Here is a 20,420-nt window from a genome sequence, read left to right as displayed (position 1 = left end):
TTTCAGGAAAAATGGAAAGTGAACAAAACATTTCATTTGAAATTGTCCTTCCAGAGTCCAACACAGAAATCATTGATCCAAATGAGATTGAATTTATGGATGAAACTTGGGACCAAGAACTACTGCAATGTGTACAAGCAGTAGATAACCTCCTTGCAAATGAGGACATTTTACAACCTCAGAGACTACAATCTATATTCCATGATTATGAAATTTCTGACAATGAAATGTTATAAAGTTTAATAAATTATGAAACACAATAAAAAAAGCTTAAAAAAAAAAATAATAATCAACAAAACCAACAATCAATTAACATACAGCATTTGAAAAGTCTATCATTCATTTTTCATTGTGATACGCTCCCCAGAACGCTTCCCGGTTCGCGTACCGGGCGCTAACCACGAAAAAAAACAAAAAAAAAAATTTTTTTTTTTTGCTTAGCGGGGCCCCTTTAAAGCCTCCACATCAAACCTAGGGGGTCAGGGAGGATCTACTATGCCCCCTTATGGTCATTTGCCCCTTCGCTTTTGCCTCCTCTTGTCTCTCGATCCTACCGAGAGACAAGATGGCGGCCGCTCCGGACTGTTTAGAATGTTGACAGACACCGGAGAGCCAATCAACTTCGCTACGCGAAGTTCCGTTACGCGTCAAGTACGCGTACCGGGGCGCTGCCTGGTCCGCGCTTACAGATATATATCTTTTTTTGAACGTTATTTTCTCAAAATCCACTGCAGCACATATATTGAGACCTACAAAAGGCACATCGGGCTACCAGTCCCTACAATTTTGCCAAGTTTCATGCAAATCCATTCAGCCGTTCGGGCTAAAAGTGAGGCTAACCGCCCTATGGAAAACTCAATGTTAAAAACACGTTTTGGGACCCCCCTTTTTTCTCGGCCCCCCCTGGACGAACCCCCCCCAAATTTTCAGGGGCTCCTCAGAAACAAAATGTTCCATTTTCCAGAAAATTTCAGCCAATTCCGTCCACAAACGCCAAAGTTATTAGACATAGAATTTTCAAAAATCCCATAGGGAAAAAATCCTAACTATATATACCTACTGGCGACCGCCAGTAGGTAATATATATATATTACCTACTGGCGGTCGCCAGTAGGTATATATAGTTAGGATTTTTTCCCTATGGGTTTTTTGAAAATTCTATGTCTAATAACTTTGGCGTTTGTGGACGGAATTGGCTGAAATTTTCAGCAAAATGGAACATTTTGTTTCTGAGCAGCCACTGGAAATTTGGGGGGAGTTGGTCCAGGGGGGGCCGAGAAAAAAGGGGGGTCCCAAAACGTGTTTTTAACATTGAGTTTTCCATAGGGCGGTTAGCCTCATTTTTAGCCCGAACGGCTGAATGGATTTGCACGAAACTTGGCAAAATTGTAGGGACTGGTAGCCCGATGTGCCTTTTGTAGGTCTCAATATATGTGCTGCAGTGGATTTTGAGAAAATAACGTTCAAAAAAAGATATATATCTGTAAGCGCGGACCAGGCAGCGCCCCGGTACGCGTACTTGACGCGTAACGGAACTTCGCGTAGCGAAGTTGATTGGCTCTCCGGTGTCTGTCAACATTCTAAACAGTCCGGAGCGGCCGCCATCTTGTCTCTCGGTAGGATCGAGAGACAAGAGGAGGCAAAAGCGAAGGGGCAAATGACCATAAGGGGGCATAGTAGATACTCCCTGACCCCCTAGGTTTGATATGGAGGCTTTAAAGGGGCCCCGCTAAGCAAAAAAAAAAAACATTTTTTTTTGTTTTTTTTCGTGGTTAGCGCCCGGTACGCGAACCGGGAAGCGTACTGGGGAGCGTATCACAATAAAAAATGAATGATAGACTTTTCAAATGCTGTATGTTAATTGATTGTTGGTTTTGTTGATTATTTTTTTTTTAAACTTTTTTTATTGTGTTTCATAATTTATTAAACTTTCTAACATTTCATTGTCAGAAATTTCATAATCATGGAATATAGATTGTAGTCTCTGAGGTTGTAAAATGTCCTCATTTGCAAGGAGGTTATCTACTGCTTGCACACATTGCAGTAGTTCTTGGTCCCAAGTTTCATCCATAAATTCAATCTCATTTGGATCAATGATTTCTGTGTTGGACTCTGGAAGGACAATTTCAAATGAAATGTTTTGTTCACTTTCCATTTTTCCTGAAATTTGCATAAAAAAATATATATTAGTAGAGGTAGGGCACTGTTGGGATTAATTTTAGATAGGCAGTTTTTAACAGAGAATTTATCTTTGGGCAGTGTATAGTATCAGAGTGGAAGTAGGAATATAAAAAAGTGTATCTAAATTTATAAGTACTACAGAGGGATAGTATATAACTAACAGAAAAAGTTTGCCATATTAACTTAAAGTGCACAATATACTTCAGTTTTAAAAATAACAACTTACCTTTAAAAAGAAGTTGAAGTTATTAATGAAAATTCTAATAGAAATGTACACCAGGAAGTAGTAGTCAAAATGGCTGTGTTTCCTTCTCTTCCTTTATATATATTCGGGTACATAACCAATCAAATGTCAGGTAAAAAAAGTAGAAAATGAAAGTAACATTTTAATTGGTTGTCAATTCCAACACTTCAGATGTGTTTTGTGAAGTAATTTACCTCACGGTATTTAGAGAGGTCTACAGGCTAAATGGCTAAATGGAATTCCAATCAAATTTGTGAAAATGGTAGGGATTGGTATGTAGTATGAGCTAATCTATATTTGGTGAAATTGTCTCAAGTGGCTTTTGTGTGAACTACTTTCCCACCTTTTTTGATGGTGCGCTCCCCAGGAAGCGACCCGGTACGCGAACCGGTGAGCGCCCTGGTACGCGAACCTTAAGCGTAACGGGAGTCCACCATTTTGTGTTTCGGTCGAATTATGATACAAGATGGAGGGCAAATAATGTTCAGAATAGGTAGAAGGGGGCACGGTAGACTTATCTTGACCCCCTAGGTTTTGTGAGGGTGGCTGATGAGGCCCATATGTGCGAAAAAATAACATTTTTTTTAAAAATTTCGCGAGGTTAGCTCCCGGTACGCGTACCGGGTAGCGCCCCAGGGAGTGTACTTTGTTGAAAATTAGTGAAAAAAGTTAGAGTAAAATAATAATTGTGAGTGATTAGATGTAGGGTAGCTCTGAGAAGAGCTTTTGGGTTTATGGTACATTTAGGTACTTATAAGTAGGTACCAATGCACATTCTTAAATTCAGAGTGAAAATTCTGTTGCCCTCATCTGAGAAGTGAACTCCATCTCCTCTGTAGATATCTTGCATGTAGTAACGCAAGTTATTGTTGTACAGGGAGCCCATTCCATGGTCTCTCATGTAAGCTGAAACAGATTTGTTTACATGCTTCCTCGACTTCTCAATTTGTGGACAAAATTGGTTTGACCACCTCCATTTCTGTCTTTGGCATATATTTGAATATACCAAGGCAGTCTGAGGAAAAAGTGCCATTAATTGCTCAAAGGTGTCCTTTAAAAGCATTTCCAGACCTACACCAGTCAAAGTGCCCAAGTCATTACCTCCACAGTGCACAATTAACAGGTCAGGTTTTGGCAAATGCATAAAGGTTTTCACCAATGGTATCAATTGGTGACATTTTAATCCTCTGTGGCCAAACCACTTAATTTCCACATCTTGTAAATTGAGGTTAGGTAAATTCCTGCTTTCAACGTACCTTTGAGCCCAGTGAATATAACTATGACCAACAATCCAGACAGAAAACATGGTGAGAGAAGGTTCTCCTGCAGTCAGATGAAGTGTGGCAATGAAATGGTAGTTGAAAAAATGTGAGTTTGAAATGAAAAAAACTGTGGAGTTTCTGTGTTCATGAAGTAGTAACAGTGATTGGTGGATTTTGATTGATGAAAACAGAAAGTTAGGGTGTACAGATGTGTTGTTTGAAAGATGTATTTTGAGTGGTCAATAAAAAATCATTAAATGAAAGAAAGCACTGGATATGCTGGTGCACTGAGAGTTCAGAGTTCAATTGCAACATTGTTGTGTGAATTTGCAAACACCAGAGTTTCTCCAAGAGCTGGTTGCTATGGAAAATAGGCAGAAAGGGCAGAGGGGGAAGGGTTTTCATTTGAAAAAAAGTGAGGGAAGAGTTTTGATTGGGTGACATGAGAAATATGTGTGAAGAATTACACCATTTCTGTGCTTTTGATAGCTGCAGACTCTGGAGTGCATACCTTTTGCTCTGCTGAAGACAAATTGGTGTGTTTCTTAGACTGTTTTCAAACTCAAAGTATTTGCTAAGGTGAGAAAATATTTCTTTACTTTAGATAGAGAATAGTGTGCTTTAAGGAGAAAATTATGATTTATGTGGCGCAATTTGCTTGTAAATATGCTCTCACATGTGCATGGAAAATTTTGATTTTGAATGTTTTTGTTATATAGCCATGTTAAAAGTGACGCAACCATGCTGGAAAGCCAATCAAAAAATGATTTCATGTGTTTTAATGACATTTTAAGTCATTTTCTGATGTGCAGTGTTTAGAAATTATGATTTGAAAATCGTTTTTGTGGAAAAGGAATTGTTTTTAAATTCATGACAAGGATATAATGGTGTATGGTTCTTTATAAGGCAATTGACTGTCCTTGATGTTATTTTTCTCATTTTAGTGTAAGACCTTTCTCTGTGGCGCAAATTGCTTGTAAATATGCTCTTACATGTGCATGAAAATTTTAATTATCAATGTTTGTGTTACATAGCCATGATAAAAGTGAACCAACCATGCAGGAAAGCCAATAAAAAAACGCTTTCATGTGTTTCATTGACATTTTAAGTCATTTTCTCATGTGCAGTTTTTTGAAATTATGATTTGAAAATCGTTTTTGGGAAAAAGGAATTGTTTTTAAATTCATGAGAAGGACATAATGGTGTATGGTTCTTTATAAGGCAATTGACTGTCCCTGATGTTATTTTTCCCATTTTAATGTCAGACCTTTCTTTGTGGCGCAAATTGCTTGTAAATATGCTCCCACCTGTACATTGAAAATTTTGATTTTGAATGTTTATGTTACATAGCCATGTTAAAAGTGACCCTACCATGCAGGAAAGCCAATCAAAAAACGCTTTTATGTGTCTTAAGGACAATTTAAGTAATTTTCCCATGTGTAGTGTTTTGAAGTTATGATTTGAAAATCGTTTTTGAGGTAAAGGAATGTTGTTAAAATTTATGTTCGCCATATGCCCCCAAATTTCTTTTTCAGGGTTGCAGCAGGGTGTTCTTGAGACACCCCTGCACTTTTGGAATAAATTCCTAATTTGTGATGAGCAAATTGTTAATCGCAAATTGCACCTTCATTTATATGAGCCTCCTAGCCCATGGAAATGAATGGGTAATTTGCAATTAGCAATTTTCTCAAACAAATTTGGAATGGTAAAGAATCGCTATTTATTCCTTAAAATTCGCTTTTTTGGAAATGCAAAATAGTTATATGATACATATGGCGGTTGATGTCTAACAAGATAAGAAGCTTACGGATACATTTATGATGACTGGTGCAATGAAGTAGAAATCACTTACTTCATTGGTAGGCCTTTACAATAAATTATCTCCTCTGTATTCTTCATCAAGCATAACTTTAATCTGCAATCCTGAGTAGGCCTCACCTTAAACAAACCTCTGGATAGGCCACATCTTATTGTCATCCTGATTTAATCATTTATAATGCTAGGGACAGATTTATGATAGGTGTATACCTCTTTTGTGCCACTTAGAAAACATTGTCCATGGGGAAATGACTTAAAATGTCATTAAGACACATGAATGTTTTTTTTTAAAACGTTTGCAATTTTTTTGGGTCACTTTCAACATGGCTATGTGTCTGAAACAGTCAAAATCTAAATTTGCAATGCACTGGTGGGAGCATATTTACAAGGAATGTGCTTCATGGGGAAAGGTCTTATAATGTAATATGGGAAAAATGACATTAGAGATACTGAAATGCCTTATAGAGAAGCATACACCATTATGTCCTTGTCATAAATTTGCAAACCATTACTTTTCCCCAAAAACGATTTTCAAATTATATTTAGAAAACAGTGCACATGTGGAAATTACTTAAAATGTCAATAATTCAAAATTTGTGATTCCTTAAATGCAATGTATCAAAAAAAAATATGTAAAAAATGATATTAAGGATTTGGAAACTACCACCAACTTCTAGTTTGTGGTAATTTGCGAATTCTTTTCAAAAAGCATTTTTTTTTTTTTTAAAAAAAAGGTCCCATATGACGCCCATACATGCCATTAGGGCATGTAGGTGTGCCATGTGCTCCCAAATTTCTTTTTCAGGGGTGCAGCAGGGTGTTCTTGAGATACCCCTGCACGCTTGAAAAAAATCCTATTTTGTGATGAGCTAATTGCTAATCACAACTTGCAACATTAATTCCTATGAGCCTCCTAGCCTATGGAAATGAATGGGTAATTTGCAATTAGCAATTTGCTCATTGCAAATTAGGAATAGTAAAGAATCGCTATTTATTCCTTAAAATTTGCTATTTATAATATGTAAAATATTTTGATGATACATATGGCAGTTCATCTGTAACAAGATAAGAAGCTTAGGGATAGATTTATGATGAGTGGCGCATCCCCAGGGATGTGACAGTCATCCTGCGCCACTGTTCCGCCACCCATGGTGTGCTGCATTTACAATGCGGCGCAGCATGGGGCAAAAAAGGCACAGATGCGTGACGCATCTGTGCCGTAAAGGTGGCGCATTGCTGGAGTTGTATCGTAAGTGCGATGCAGCTCCAGCAAGGATCAGGGGTGCCCCATCTATACAATGCTGCGTCAAGACCTATGCCAGCTTCAAGCAGGCGCAGGGTTTTGAAGCAGCTTTCTCCTATCTGATTGTAAATGCGGCACACCATGGGTGGTAAAGCAGTGGTGCACATTAACTGGTGCATGCCTGGGGATGTGCCATTTAATATAAATCTGCACTTTAACATTTGAGTATGTGCAGGGGACACAGAGTCGTTGAGGCTTATCCAAGGTTAAGAACAGATGAGTCCTGTTCAGTGAAAAATTAGACATAGGCTTCACCTGCTCAGCATCGCTGGACATGGCTAAATAATAGCTGCAAAATGTTACTCCTGTTAAATAATTTTACTATTATAATCTGTGAGATTTGTCTCTTACTCTGCAACATCTCATTGTTGTTGTCTTTCTTTAAAGATAAAGACAACCTCAACATGAGCGACAATCTGCAATCAGTTGATTTTGACCTCATCATTGAACTTGTAATTGAAACATCAGTGGATGTTGATCCATTGGATGATTTAAATCCTGAGGATGAAGAAGAGCGTGATGAGGATGCAGATTTGTCCGAATTATATGATATAGGATGGGAAGCTGACCTGCTTGAGCCTTTGGAATTATAAACATTTATTTTTAAATTTTATAATCAATAAAAAGTAAAAAGGTAAACCGTTTAATTTAAAAATAAAGACACCTTCAAAAACAGGTTATGTGTAGTGTCTTCAATAAAATATTAAAATATGCTCATAAAATTAGATCAGATTCACATATAAAATAGCATAGGTAACATAAATATAAATCTCATTTCTTTTCTGCTATTTCTGTATTGTAAATTTGCAAGGACTAAAAAATATTCTATTTAAAATGTCAAGTAGTGTGTTAAGTTTTTGATCACTATTACTGATTTACTGTTTGATAATAATGTTTAATAACATTTTTATTATATTTTTCCTCAGATTCAACTATGCCTACAAAAATAAGAGAGATGAAGGCTGCAAAACGTCAAAGACAGCAGGAGAAAAAAAAAATGCAGCAGTCCTCTAACAAAAAGATTTCTCAAGCCATGAAGAAAGCACCGGGTAAGAGCTCTAAATATTTCATAAGAAATATTTCTAATAAAAAAAATATTAGTACAGAAAATGTTTCAATCCATAAAATGACAAGTAAATCAAATGGAAAGAAAAGGACAAATGAAAATGTTACTGCTAGAGCAAGAGATAAATCTGTGCATGATAGTAGAAGGAAACAACAGTTTACGGAGATTCGTAAACGAATGTTCCGTAACAGGATAATTGGCAATTTGTTAAAAAATATTAAGAAAGGTCAACAGAAATTAGTTTTTTATAGGAGAAAAAAAAAAGTTGAGAAAGTTATTGATCAGGCTTTTGAAATTAAACGTAAGTTATTTATTTTGATAATCAATAGAATTAGGAAGCTAAACAAGGCAATTTTTGATTTCAAAAGAAATAGTAGATGGAAGAGAATAGTTAATCGTAGTAATTTTTGTGAAGTTTTTTCTGGAGAATGGATACATAGTTCAAGCTGTGAGGCATTTTTTAATGAAGAGAGTTATTTCCAGGATAATGATTTGGTGCATGCAGTTGACATCAGTGGTCGTGCTTATGAAGTGAAAGATGGTTGTCCAGTTGAAAAAGAAAAACTTGTGACAACAGAGGCAGAAGAGTTGTTAGGTAATGAGGTTTTAGGAAGACGTGCTAAGGGTCCTGTGTACACCTGGAAGTGTAGTAGTATTTGCAGTGTGCGACAGGATTCCATCAATTTGCTTTGTGATTTTGTACGGACATTTAACAAGAAAAGTTTGAAGCAGAAAATAAGGTTGTTGCAAGAATTAGATCCTTGCAGAGTGAGAGAAGTGACAGGTTTGCATGGTCATTCACTGGCTTGTCTTTCCAGGAGAGTATGCCAGAGTGTTTTTCATCATTTCAGGATGCTAGCAGTGCATCATAACAAAGTGAGGAAGTTAGTTAGACTGTTTTATTATGCTAAGAGTCCAGCAATTATGCTGAAACAATTATGCGCTGCTCTTTTGCATGGTTCTGAAATAGATGTGAAGAATATATGTGAAGAAATTGAGTTTTGTTACTTTGGAAGTAAAGAGGAGAATGTTGAAATTGAGCAAGAAGTAGAGGGTCATTTGGAAGATAGTGTACAGGTTTCCAGTACAGATAATTTCCAGAGGGAAATTGCGACGTTTGACATGAAATCAAGTGAGAGGCCTAATTTCACTTGTGTGTGTTGTAGACGCACTTATTATAAGAATCAGACTAAGTTAGTGGATTTATATGCAAAAAGTGAAAGGGAAAATAATAGTGAATGGAAGGATTTTGCAACATACTTGATGGTAGAAAATTGTTTTGATTTGGGATTGGATCAACGTGTGTGTACTTATTGTTGTAACAAATTAAAACAAAACCAGATGCCTGCTAGAGCAGTTCATAATAATCTGGAATTGGTTGAGATTCCTTCTGAATTGAAGGACTTAAATACTTATGAATCTATTTTGATTCAAAGTATCCATCCCTTTCAGGCTATTGTAAGAATGGAGCCAAAGACAGGGAAATTGCCTCCATCAGATTTACAGAGAGGATTAAAGGGAAGAGTTGTTTATTTGCCTCTAGATTTCAAGAAAAACATTAACACAATTGGAGTAGAAAAAGTGGAAGAGGAACCTCTGGTTATCTTAGTTAATGGGGTTCCGACAAAGAATAAGAAAATATGGCAAGATTTAGTAGATGTTAGGAAAGTTAAAAAGGCAACATTGTATTTGAAAAAAAATAATAAATACTATAAGAATGTATATGTTGCAGAAGAGGAAGTAAGTGAGGAAGAGGATAGCGATTTGTGTGCTGGTCAAATTGAGAAAGTAGAACCCTCTACTAGTGAGGAAATATATGAACATTATAGTGTTCATCCTTTGCATTCAAAGGAAGTCATGGGGAATGCTATTGAGTTGTTTCAAATGAAACAAGCCAAAGGGAGTCCCATTAGTGTTTGGGAGGAAAGTTTGGAAGCTCGGTGTTTCCCACAGCTTTTTCCAACAGGTCAGGGAGGAAGATATGATGAGCGACCTCATCAAATTCCTGCTTCTGAATACCGGACTTTGCGATTGTATGCAGGAGATGCTAGGTTTCGACAATGCATTCCTTATTTGTTTCATCTCCTGTTTGAAAGCGATCTGTCTGGACTGTCATATGCAGTGAACCACATCTTGAAAAGTGGTATACACATGCAAAACCTCTCGGCAAGTGATTTTATGGATAAAGTGAATGTCCAAGATAGTATTTTGGATTCTCACCTGATTAATCTCATGGCGTGTCAGCGTGGTACTAATGAGTACTGGTACCGTCGTCATGGTGATTTAAAATGTATGCTGAGGAACTTAGGTACTCCCACATGGTTCCTCACTCTGAGCTGTGCCGAGTATGGCTGGGAAGACTTACTTGAATTTCTACGAGAGGCAAATGCTAACGTAGAAAACATCGAATTCAAGACACCCGGAGAACTGTGCTCTTTGGATCCAGTCAATGTATGTAGGTACTTCAATCATAGATTTGAAGCTATGATGTCTTTCATCATGAATAAGAAGAATCCACCTCTTGGAGAGGTGTTGGATTTCTTCTGGAGAAAGGAGTACCAAGCAAGAGGTGCTCCTCATATACATATGTTGCTGTGGATCAAGGATGCACCTAAATTTGGAACGGATCCAGAAGACTCAGTGATGAGTTTCATCCAACAGTATTCTACGTGTGCTGTTCCAAACGCAAAGGAAAAGAAAAGCCTAAGAGAAAAAGTTCTGCGTTTCCAAAGCCATCGATGTGGAAAGTACTGCCGTCGTAAATTCCGAAAGAAAGACAAGTTCTACACCAAATGTCGTTTCGGCTTTCCACGACCGGTGATTTCTAAAGGAAGAGTAAACAGTTTGATGTCTTCGCTGCGACACAATGTGATGAAGAAATCACCTAAAAACACTTACAATTTGAAGAGGAACGAAGAGTCCAAGTACATCAACGACTACAACCCGGTGATTTTGTCCATGTGGAATGCTAACATGGATATACAGTTTGTGGCTGATAACTGTATGGCTGTGGCTCGGTATGTGACGTCTTACATCACCAAAAAAGAGAAGACAGAATTGAAGGATATGTGGGAGGACATTTCCCATGAAAAGAGCCTCAGCAAGAAGTTGTACAGTTTCAGTCTGAAGATGTTGTCGCATCGAGAAATCGGAGCGTACGAATGTTCTGACCGGTTGTCTTCAGCAAGTCTCTATGCCAAGTCCAGGAGTATCGTTTGGGCGAGTCTTGGTCTTGCTGCAACGCGTAATCGAGTTCTCAAACCTGTGCGGGAAATTGAGTATTTGGCGGAAAAGGAGCCAAACAGTACCGACATTTTGAAGACAAACATGTTGGATACATATTATCCAAATCGAAGCAGTCACCTAGAGAATGTTTGTCTGTATGAGGTTCTGCAAAATTACATGTTCAAGAGGAACATCAAAGAAGATACTGAGAAAGGAGTGTATGCTGTAATAGGAAGTGAGGGATGTCTGGTCAAGCAAAGAAAATGCCACTTGATAAACCATCGAAAATTGAGTGGCGAATCTCCTGAAAAAAAGGAGTTTTTCTATTTAGCACTTTTGCAACTTTTCAAGCCTTGGCGTGCAGAAGAGGAACTGCTTGGAGATTTCCTCTGTTATGAAGACTCTTTCAATGCCGCCAAGGAGACCATAGAATGTCCTGCTTTTCCCAAATATGTAGAAATGTTGAATGCGGAAATTGAGCAGGAAGCAACGATTGCAGCCGAGATTGCCAGAGACAGTTCTCAGGACAGTCAGAGTTCTGCTTCATTGAGTCAGGATCCACTAGGAGGACCTCTTATTGAAAATGAAGCTGCCACTGCTATGAATGAGGTGGAAAGAGCCATGGCACATGCTCAAGAGGATGCGGTTAACTTAGAAGAGTTGGAAAGGCAACTCAACGTTGAGCAGAGGAAAATATATGACGAAGTTACCATGCAAATTGATCATGGATTAAGTCATGATAAGAAAGAGTGCTCATGTACGTCGTTGAAGCCTGTCCGACTGTACGTGAGTGGAGAAGCGGGAACTGGAAAAAGTTTCCTCATTAAAGCAATTTCATGCTATTTGCAGGAAAGGACAGAGTCATCGCTGTCTTGTGTTGTCACTGCTCCAACTGGACTGGCAGCACATAATATTAAAGGGATTACTTTACATCGTTTACTGATGCTGCCAGTGGAGCATGACAACAAATTAGAATATCACAAGCTATCTGGAGATGCTTGTTTTGAAGTTTCAAGAATCTTGAGGAAAATGAAACTTCTTATCATTGACGAAGTAAGCATGGTTTCCAATGTCATGCTTGCCTTTGTGCATTTGAGGATGCAAGAAGTTCTCAAAACAGAGTATGATGTGTTATTTGGTGGCAAACACATCATTGTTTTCGGAGATCTTCTGCAGCTGACACCAGTGAAAGGGCAACCTGTGTTCAAAATGCTCACGCATGAAGATACCAGGAAGTGCCTAGGCAGCATTGGCAACGTCAATATATGGTTAAACTTCAATTATGCTGAACTGCATGAAAATATGCGTCAGGCAAAGGATGAAGTTTACAAGACTATTCTACAAGATGTTAGAATTGGAAAAGTGACCGAGCATGGGAAAGAAGCTTTACATGCACGATTACTGTCAAATTTATATCCAGAACAAGATGTTGTGCCTGAGAATATTTTTCAGAAAATTACTGATAAGAAATCTGGAATATGTTTGATGCCAACTCTTGCAGAATGTGCCAAATTTAACAACAAAATGTTGCATTTAGAAAAGCAAGAGATTGTGAAAGTGGAAGCTATTGATAGAGTAGAGCATATGGGATCAACAATTATTTTGTCTGAGAATCTGAAAACAAAATTGGATTCATTAGAGAAGAGTATATCTAAAACTGCAGGTTTTGAAAAGACTCTGAATGTGTGCTTGAACTGCCGTATAATTTTAAGAAGGAATTTACATGTTGAAAGAGGTCTGGTAAATGGATCAATGGGTAATGTTGTTGATTTTGTGAAATACAGAAATAGAGATGGAATAGAATTTTTAAAAATTAAATTTGATGGCATTGAGGAAGTACAGCTAATTGCTCGTTGTTCTGCTAGATTTTTGCTTGTAAAAGACTTATATGTTCGCCGTAAGCAGTTCCCTGTTTGCTTGGCATATGCGGTGACAATTCATAAATCGCAAGGTTTAAGTGTAGACACTGCATTGGTGAATATTGGCAGTTCTGTGTTCAAGGAGGGTATGGCATATGTGGCATTGTCACGAGTTAGAACTTTATCGGGATTGTACTTGATTGAGTGTGATGTCAGAAACATTTGTGCAGATCTAGATTGTGTTAAGGAATACAATAGGTTAAGAAGAGAGTATGCGCCACATTTGCCTCAGTTTCCTTTGTTTGAGAAACGTCTGGTAGGCCGGAAACGAAGAAATGAGAACAATACTGGGGAGGTTGTAGCAAAAAGACAAAAAGTGAATGAACCTAAAATTACAAGCAGAAACAAAGAGGATTCTGTTGAAGATGTTGTTGGTTTTCAGTTTGAAAACAGTTCTGGTGTCAACTGCTATGCTAATGTAGTAATTAATGTTTTGTTTTCTCTAAAAAATGTAAAAGAAGAGATTGTGGTCAATTCTGATCAAAGATTTTGCAGTTTGTTGAATTCTGTGTTAGAGAAATGTAGCACAGATAGAACAAAAATAGAAAGTGTGTCTGAAATTCGAAATCTGTTAGACAGATGTTCAGGGCAAACACAATTCTCTCAAAATATTCAGCAAGATTGTCAGGAGTTTTTAATGTATATGCTTGATGTATTACATGCTGAAGGTGTAGATGTAGATCAGCTGTTTGGGCTTTCTTATCAATGGCAGCATGACTGCGAGAACTGTATGGTATCAAGTACTACTAGTGTAGACTCAGAAAGATTTATATATTTAACTTTGCCAGACAGTAAATCAGTCTCCTTTAATAAGCTAGTAAAAGCTGCTAATCACAACATGGAGTGTAGCCAATGTAAATCTGAAATGATGTCCACATTATTTATACGAACATATGGCCAGTACGTCATTTTAATGTTCCAACGATGTAGGCCTGATGGAACAAAATTGACAACTTTAATAAAAAAATTTGTAGCTTCGCAGTTGTCAATATCAGGAAGGACTTTTGTAACTACAGCAATTATATATCATGACGGCCCTTCAATATCATCAGGACATTACACAGCTTATTTAAAGTCTAGAAATGGCTGGTCATTCTGCAATGATTCTGTTTTAATTTTCAAAAAAAAATTGCCGTATGACCTTAAAAACTCTTACCTGGTGTTTTTAAAACCAAAATTTTAGGAAAATAATCTCGGGATATGATCTGTGGAATTTCAAGAAGTTCTAATGGCTCCTACACAATTTGGCCTTGAGGATAAGTGTAGTTCAGAGACATAACTTCTAATCATAGGATTGGACATCATGGAGATGTATGTGCACTTTAAATGAGTTCAGAAAAACTGTTTCTTTTCATAAGCTAATTGAAGCAGCCAATCAAAACATGGAGTAGAGGGAATGTAAGTCTGCAATGCTGTCTACTGTTTTACATTGCTTTGTGATTAAAAGTGATGTAGAGAATTAAATAATTGTAGTACTCATAGAGGTAGTGTAAGTCTGCTTCATATTAAGCAGTATCAGTGTCATAGGAAATGTAGAACATGACTGAGCAAGAAGGGGAAGATATTACTATTCCAGGATTGTGAAAATGATCTTCAACATTTTAATTCTGAAAGTTGCGGAAATGCCAAATGATGGGATTGGCTTACAAGAAATCCAAGAGTTATAAATATCTCTGACTAGATTTGGCCTTGTGGAAAATAGTGGTAGAGAGCAAGAAGTCATTTATTGCATGTAACGTGTTTTTAAAAACGATGGAGGTTTTCTTTCAGAAAGTGGCGGGCTGAAAGTAATAACAGCACAAAAGAGTGTAAGCTGTTCATAGGACATCCTTGGACGTCATGGAAAGTAAGTTAACTTTAAGGAGTTCTGAATTTTATTTTCTGATGTTGTATGGGTTTTTTAAACACAATCATTTTGATTGTGGTTTTTTTTCCCCGCTGTTACATGATGAATACCTTCAAGTCACTGTTTTTAGTGAATTTTGATACATTCTGAGAACAGCAAAAATAAACCATTTAACATGTATAATTAATTCTGTACTGTTTGCATTTATGATGTATATGTAGAACTGTGTAGGAGGCATGGAGAAGGTGAGTTTTCTGTAAGTGTTAAATTTATTGTATGCAGTGCTGCACTTCTACGTATTCTTTCATATGCTGGACTACATCTGCACAATGAGATACCTAAGCAAAGGAAACACAAGTGATGTGATTGTGAAATGAGCAAAATAAATTGCACATATTTCAATTACATCACCTGAGTTTCCTATCATTACGAATCACATTGTGCAGATCAAGTTTAGGTCTGTCCAGGGAAACATAGGAGGTTTCTACTTTGTTGAAGAGTGCAGTGGACATGACTCACTTCATTAGTAGACTTTCACAGATATTATCTCCTCTGTACACTTCAACAAGTGTAAATCTCATCTTGAACTCTGAGTAGGCCTCACCTCAAACAAATCTCTGGATAGGAGACAATTTATTGGCATACTGAAGCGACACTTTTCTGAAACAAGAAAAATGCAAAAGATGCACCATGTTTTAAGATAGGCCTCACTTCATCTGCATCAAGATACTGTTAGTTTAAAATGTATATCTTTAGGATTGTGTAGAGGACCTGGAGAAGCAGAAGCTTCTGTCAGTGTCAAAGTTGTTGAAAAACTATTTGTCTTTCAATATTTTCCCTTGTCTTTTGTAATTTTTAAATACATATTTTAATTTTTTTCAAATGTTGGTTCTCTCTTTCACAGATTGAAAGTATAGAAATAAAATGTGATTAATTTAACGGCAATTACAAGGTAAATAGTTGTACTCTTTTCGTTACATTTCTATCACATTCACCTACTATTAGATCCACTGCTTCACTTCTTTAATCCTCAGTTTCCTGCCTTTGCTACTTTCCTCATTCCTTTCTCTATTACCTATTTACTCAACTCCTTCCACTCTTTTTCTCAGTCCCTCTGTTCTCATAGTTCCTCAGTCTTGTTCACTCACTCCATCTCTATTACTCTTAGTGTCTGTGAATTACTTTCCCAACTGTTTTTTTTTTTTGGACCGCTTCCTGGGAAGTTGCCCGGTTCGCAAACCAGCAGCGTTATGGCAGTCCACCATTTTGTGTTTCGTTCGAATCAAGATACAAGATGGAGGGCAAATAATGTTCAGAATGGGTAGAAGGGGGCACGGTAGATGTATCTTGACCCCCTTGGTTTTCTGAGGGTGGCTGAGGAGGACCATATTTCTTCACTCTTGTTCACTCTCTCTGTTTCTATTAATGTCACTGTTTATGACTGATCAAAAAAATGTTTTTTAAAAAAGAACAGTAACTATAAGGGAAGGAAATAGACAGTTATGTTAAAAGAAAGACAGCTATAGGGAGTAAACTAACGATACTGTTACCTACAATCCACTGCTGTTGATGTTACTGACCATGTCATGAATGATGTAATATGTGACATCATCAACAGTGGATTGTAGGTAACAGTATCCTTAGTTTACTCCCTAGAGCTGTCTTTCTTTTAACATAACTGTGTATTTCCTTCCCTTATAGTTACTGTTCTTTTTTAAAAAATATTTTTTTGGTTAGCTTCCGGTACGCGTACCGGGTAGCGCTCCGGGAGCGAACTAAGAGAAATAGAGGTTGGCAGAGTTCCAAATATTCTACCAATTTTTTTATAATGGGGAGTTAGTTCTGAAAAGAACTTTTTTTTTATGTTTTTGTTGTTTTATATTTTTTTTAGTATTTTTTGAACATTTTTTTACTTTTTTTGTATTTTCTGAACGTTTTTAAAAAATTTTTGGTTTTTTTTGGGGGGGGGGGAAACAAAAACGATCCATTATAAAGGGCTCAACAGGAGCAAAAAAAAAAAAAGAATTTATTTTTTGGTGCGTCTTGTGCAAACATTAATATGATTTTGAATTGCTCGCAAAATCAAAGTGATGCTACTTTCTCTGTAGCAGATGAAAGCGCCACATTCCACGCACACTTGTTTTACGTGCCCAAACAACATTTGGATGTTTGCAATCACCTCCCTCGCCTCTGGTCCCAACACCTCTGGAACCACCGATCTTCTTGCCATTTGTAGGGGATTTTGTTGTTGGTCACGTAGCTGGGCAGCACTATAATTATTTGGGTGCCACCTACTCATATGCCGATGCATAGTATGATTGCCATAACTATATTTTTTATCAGTGCCCCTTGACAATCTATCACCGCATATGCGGCAAAACACGTAACGAGCATTCACTTTCTTTTGCCCCTCAGGAATTCTGCAGAATTGCCAGATATAATTCTCCTGTCGATTGTACCTCCTGGGCTCCTCTGGCAAAAACTCATGCTCTTCCTCCTCTTCCTCCTCTTCCTGTTCTTCCTCTTCTTGCAGAATTACTTCTGCAGGTGGTCCTCTCTTTCTTGGATTTGGTGGAGGTGGTGGGCTAGCACCAGCTGAAGCTACTAATGAAGCCCTCACAAAGTCTCAATAAAGGGTCTTTCTCTCACCAAGATGAAAGTCAGAGTGATGAAAGAAGGAGGGTTTTTCATCATTTGGGAAAAACAAAAGTTCTAAACCAATGAAAAGTGTCCATTTTAGATCACATGACCTTGTATTACATCATTAGGAAACCAAAAGTGAAATGAACCAATGAAAAGTGTTATTACCGAGTCACATGACCTGCTATGTTTACATTACGCGGTCGGCGCCGCGCCGCGGATCGCTTCCGGTTCGCGTACCGCTGCGCTTCCGGGTACGCGAACGTAGCACGTAATATGACGTATTACGCGAGAACGCGAAACGTCATGCTGACACGAAGCGTCGCGATGTTGTTTTGTAACGCGAGAGGTGCGCAAAAGGAACGTTTACCAGTTCGCGTACCGGGTCGCGCCTCCGGATTGAGCTAACGGGAAGCTAACCGGTACGCGTACTGGGAGCGAAACAAAAAAAAATACAAAAAAAATTGTATAAAAAACATGTAAAAAATATTTTTCTTTTTAAAGAATAATACATTGTAAAGGTTTTGATATTAGCTATTAAAAAACCAATGAAATTCACTGAAAAAACCATAGGTTATAGACCATATATAGTTAGGAATTAGCATTTACAAAACCTTAAAAATTCACTGAAAAAACCATAGGTTATAGACCATATATAGTTAGGGATTAGCATTTAAAAAACCTTATTTTACTCACACAAAACCATTGAAATTCCATATATAGTTAGTTGTACTAACTATATATCACGCACCCGCAATCCACTGCTGATGATGTCACATATTACATCATTCATGACATGGTCAGTGACATCACTGATGACATCACTGATGACATCTCAAATGACATCACTGATGACATCACTGATGACATCTCAAATGACATCACTGATGACATCACTGATGACATCTCAAATGACATTACTGATGACATCACTGTTGTGATAATACGATGAACCTCTTCAGACTCTAATATAACCTTAGATACACTCAGTGTAAACACAGACTCACAGATTGTCACTCATCCATGAAGTTACACACACACCTAGACAGTCATGCAAACAATCAATCACACCTCCATTTCCTTAACTATACAGTTAAACACACCTTACTTACTTATTCAAACAAATACTAAAACATATTTACTCACTTATACAATCCTGGATACAAGTTCACAATGATCCATACAGCCACTCACACATTCACTGGCTCTTATGCACAGTTATTTATATATGTCAACTCTCACATGTACTGTATTTTACATATGTACTTAATTTGACATGTAGCACTGAGATATCTATTCACTCACCAATACAGTCATGCACACAGTCAACCGCCCATACAGCTGTTTCCAACATGCACTTTTGAACCCATACATCTATGCACAGAGTCATACACTTCCCAGCCACTCACACACACACTCAGTCTCCCATACAAATGCTTGGGCAACCAATCAATAACCTATATAGTTACTCATATAGCTACTGATCAACACATGCAGCAGTTTACAGAACAACAGACATAATGATGCACAAATTAAGACAGTTTAGTCACTAACCCATGCACTCAGTGAGACACATTTAATCACTCACTCATACAGTCAGTCACGCACCTACTAAATCCTTCATCCAGACACTTCTACATCTACTCATTCTTCAATATGTAAAACATATTTAAACTTTACAGAAACACACAGTCACTGGATGATGTCATCAGTGATGTCATCAGTGATGTCATTTGAGATGTCATCAGTGATGTCATCAGTGATGTCATTTGAGATGTCATCAGTGATGTCATCAGTGATGTCACTGACCATGTCATGAATGATGTAATATGTGACATCATCAGCAGTGGATTGCGGGTGCGTGATATATAGTTAGTACAACTAACTATATATGGAATTTCAATGGTTTTGTGTGAGTAAAATAAGGTTTTTTAAATGCTAATCCCTAACTATATATGGTCTATAACCTATGGTTTTTTCAGTGAATTTTTAAGGTTTTGTAAATGCTAATTCCTAACTATATATGGTCTATAACCTATGGTTTTTTCAGTGAATATATATATATATATACACACACTTTATTTTTGGGGTAGCCACTCACCAAGACCCACAACCTCGACACCAAGCAGGTCCAACAGGTCCTGCTCCCGGTCCAAAATGTCGGCCCAGCGGTGGGACAGCTGATGGTGGGTACGCCGGATACCGGAGCAGCGGAAGACTGCACGGCGCACCTTCGCCCACCGCCGGAGACGCTCTTCAATGCGCTGGTAGCCGGAGCCGGGCCTGCCGCCTGCTGCCAAAGTCAAGGGGAGGTGGCGCTGGATAAAAAAGACCAGGGCAGCCACCTCCTCCTCCCCAAAAAGTTGGCGGGGCGTCACTCCTGCGGGGCGCATTCTGCCGCAAGGCAGCCAGGTTTTTTTCGGCACAGCCGCCTTGCCCTTTGAGCCGCCGATGCTGCTGGCACCCTTCACCATGGTTCTGGGTGGAGGGGAGAAGGAAAGTTGAAGACAAAAAGGTAGGGGAAGGAAGAAGCAAGGTAAAAGAAGGAAGTAATATAAAACAAGAGAAAAGTTGCAAAAAAAGTTGTAAAATTAGAAATAAAATGAAAAATATAAACCTAGGCACAGAGAGAGATAGGTAATAAGTAAAGAAAGTTTGAAAAAGTGAGTGAAAAGACCAGGATGGAAGAGATAGGAGTTAGATGCTAAAGTAGGCCCAAAACCATAGCCAGAGTGTGAAATCCAAGATGGCTCCGCCCGTCGCGACCGCCGGGGTAAGTTTGCGCGCTATTTGACGCGATCACGCACTTTGGCAGTGCGAACGAGAAGATGAGTTCCCGAACATGTCTAACACAACGCGAACACGTTACTTGTGACCCGGAACAGGAAATAAGGGAACGCAAGCGGGCGGGACAAA

This window comes from Lissotriton helveticus, chromosome 2_1 (genome assembly GCF_964261635.1).
Source record: "Lissotriton helveticus chromosome 2_1, aLisHel1.1, whole genome shotgun sequence".
NCBI lineage: Eukaryota > Metazoa > Chordata > Amphibia > Caudata > Salamandridae > Lissotriton > Lissotriton helveticus.
The sequence above is the reverse complement of the archived record's forward strand: the minus strand, read 5'-3'. Positions refer to the sequence as shown.